We start from the raw sequence: 3,798 nt of genomic DNA, 5'->3' as shown, positions 1-3,798 counted from the left end.
TATCCTCATTCTATATTCAAAAAGGGACTGTAAACACATACTCTAGTTATTTCTTTGTTTTTCCTAGTGCTATGGGTTAACAGTTCTAAGACAACTTTATGCATATTCTAAGACTGAGCTTTTCTTTCCAGTGTTTTCCTGGAGGAAGGGCAAGGAAAGCACTGGCCACAGGGATGGATGCTGGTGGGGTGTGGCTGTGCCAGCTCTAGGCTCTGATCATACCACCAGGAGCCATTCTCAGAGGACCAGCGTGGAGCCTCTCTGGGGTAGGGCAACTGTGGAGTCCAGGAGCCGGCGTCATCAGGGATCTGTGGTGAGGCAGCAAGCATGTCCAGAGTCTGGAGTTTTCTGGAACCCACTGCTCCTGGTGCCCCTTAGTCCTCACAGTCATGAGGAACACATCGTGTTCTGATATTCATTCTTCTCTCATCCCTCCACCAAGTTTACAGTGACCTTCTCATAGAAACTGAGGGAAAAAAATCTGATAATGACCATGGCTTCATACATTTTCTTCTGTCTCAAAGGGTGATTCCTTCTATACAACATATCCCAATTTTAGCAGAGACCTTTTGTGAATCCGTTAAAGACTGTCATTTCATATATCAGGAGATGTTTTGGATAGACAGGGTGGCTCTCTAGGTCAGTCCAAGAGACAAGCAGGTAATAACTTTTTTAAGAGGAAATCCCCATACTGTTGGACCACATCCTTCTCCCTTCCCAGAAACTGCTCCTGAGGGGATGTAAAGGGTGTGGGACAATTACTAAGCTTCAAACTCCCTCAAGGCCCCTGATGCACTCATACTGGGGCTACCTGGGAAGTAAATAAATAACACAAGTCCCCTTCCGGCCCAGATCTGAGAACCTAGGGTTACACCAGAGGTCCCGTTTCATGATCAAACACCCTCCTGCCTGAAGCCTTACTGCAGCTGGCGTGTAGGAAAGGCTGGCTGTGGCACAGGCAGGCAATCTGGATGCAAGCATGTTCTTACATTCTCTGCTCCAAATAGCATCAGCCTCTGAGTTTTCATGTTAATTTCCAATGATGTAGAGGATGGAAGAAGAGGCAGTGGGCCATTGCTGATGGAGGCTGAGACAGACACAGGCAGGAAGGTAAGATTCACAGCTGAGGTGGGAGAAGCCCCAATACAGCTCCTATGAGCAACAGCAAACACAGACCAAGCGTATCCTAGGTGCAGTGAGGACTATGAGGATAAATAAGGCATCCTCACCATTTCTAAAGGGTCAAAGTCAAGTAGGAAAACAAAGACTGAAGTGTTTGATAATGAAAGTATAATGAAATCCTGACATTTGCACTATTTGGGAGGAAGCATGGTGTTAAGTCTTTTCCACCAGAAGACAAGAGATTCACAAGGAAATTTATGAAAGTAGCCAAATGAGGGGCACAGAAAATCAGTGACGGGGGAAAGCAGACTATGAAGGCTGTAGGCTGGTGGGTCCTGGAAGGCTTCACAAACAAGGACAGCAGGAGGGGTTAGAGCCCCAGGCTAGGTGGAGGGACTGGTGGGACAAGTGTTTCCTTTCACACGCAGAAAACGCCAGGGTGAATCTTTCAGGATGGCTGTGGATTTCATACTCCAGCCCCCATGGGGAGACTCAGAAAGTTGGGTACCATCAAAAAGGGAGTCTGTGTTTTGTCTGAGAATTCCTTCCTATGGGACTGATCCTTGCTTACTACCGACGTGGTCTCAGGTTTAGGTGTAAATGGAGAATTACTACTCATCACTTCCTTTGTGTCAAGGCAAGCCTACAGTTAGTCATTGCTCCCAGTTGCAGACAATACAAGGTTCTGGACTTCTTGAATATAAAGTCAGCAGATAGAACCTTTCCCTCCACCCACACATGAATTCAGGGAAACTAGCTTTTTGTTTCTCTCACTGTTGTGGGCCTCAGTTTTCTGGAGGTAAAATGGAAGAACTGAATGAGCCATCTTCCAGTGTTCATGCCTGTGTTCACCCAGGCATCCTGTGTTTATTGAGCATCTCTTTGGTGCCAGGCATTGTCTTAGGCACCAGAGAATCACACAATAAAGGGAGCACATGATGAAGACAGCACACAGTGACCCTGACTTCTTGAAGCTTTCATTTTGGTGGAGAGGCTGGATTTAATGAAGTAAGTGTTGTAAGTTTTAGCAGTGTTAAAATATGGGCAGTGGAGGTTAATATCGGAACACCCAGCAAGCTGAAGAAAGCTTGAAAAATCATCTTAGGGATGTTTGTACTGAGACCTCAGGGATGCACAGGACTTGAGAGAAGGAACAAGGGTGGGAGGTGGTGGTGGAGGCAGTGTTCCAGGCAGAAGGAAGAACAATCGAAGATATCCAGAGATGAGGACTAGGGATGGGGTTGAGGGGAGCCTGTGTATTCATATTTGGTGCTGACACAGTAGGCACAGTGTCAGGTTAACAATAGTGGCATTGAATGGACAGGTCACAGGGAGACGCTTGGGGTCAGGTAAGCACTGATGCGAGGAATTCAGGAAGCCCTGGGTAGCATCTGTCCGACTGTCAGTGGGAGAGCCCTGAATCAGAATGGGCAACCAGTTGGCCGGTAGGAAGCTATTTGAGGCCAAGTGTCAGCTCTGCCCAGTCTTTCTCTCCTTCACAGCACAGGGTACCAGTGCCTGGCATTCAGAGTCCCAGGATAAAGAGCACATCCAGACTCTGCCACTTAGTGTGCAACCTTGGGACCTCTCACTCAGCCTCTTTGAGCCTCAGCTTCCTCCTCAGCATAGGATGTTAGCATCATCTCCAGTCTCTGGAGGGGATTCAGGAAGTTGAGTCAGGACCCCTAGAAGAACTCACTGAATTTAAGTTCCTTGCCTTTAACACGGTCCTCCCCCCATCCTTGTCCCCTTCTCAGCAGGGAGGCAGTGGCAGGAACTTGCTCTGCTCAGTTTACATGTACAGGAAATGCTCTTAAAAAAAAAAGTGTATTTATTTTGAGAAAGAGAGAGCAAGCAAGCACGAGAAAGTGCACATGGGGGAGGAGCAGAGAGAGAGGGAAGGAGAAAGAATCCCAAGCCAAGAGCTCGAGGCTGGAATTCACAAATTGTGAGATCATGACCTGAGCGGAAACTAAGAGTCAGAGGCTTAACCAACGGAGCCACCCAGGCGCACCTCATGTACAGGAAGTGCTCTGAGGCTCAGCGGGCTGGGTCCTGCTCCCTCCAGGTAAGGGGACACGGCTCTCAGAGATGGCTGCATCCTGCGGCTCTCAGAGATGGCTGCATCCTGCTGTCCCTGCCCTGTCCGGGATCCAGGCCCTGCTCTCCTTCACTCCTCAGGGTGACCCTCCCCTCCTCTCTGCTCCTGTCTGCTGCTTGCCGGGACATGTGGCAGCAGGGACAGTGCAGCCCCTTCCCCACAGCTCTCTCCCCTGCTCAGTCTCTGCACACTGTCCTCCCCGGAGACTCTGAGCTTTTCTGGATCCTCCCCAGCGACAGGATCTGTCCTTCATGACAATGACCTGTAACTTCTCAAAGGTAACTCTGCTTTCCTCCCTCTCTCCTTTTGTTAATGGAAGGTTGAATATCCCTTCCATGTGTCATGTGGTATCCTATGTGACCCCCTGTTACAGGTTACAAGTGCAGGGGCGCCTGCGTGGCTCAGTCGGTTGAGCGTCGGACTTCGGCTCAGGTCATGATCTCGCGGTCCGTGAGTTCGAGCCCCGCATCGGGCTGTGTGCTGACAGCTGAGCCTGGAGCCTGCTTCAGATTCTGTGTCTCCCTCTCTCTCTGCCCCTCCCTCGCTCATACTCTGTCTCTCTCTGTCTCTCTCTC

Source organism: Felis catus, chromosome E1, assembly GCF_018350175.1.
Source record: "Felis catus isolate Fca126 chromosome E1, F.catus_Fca126_mat1.0, whole genome shotgun sequence".
NCBI lineage: Eukaryota > Metazoa > Chordata > Mammalia > Carnivora > Felidae > Felis > Felis catus.
Note: the sequence above shows the minus strand (reverse complement) of the source record.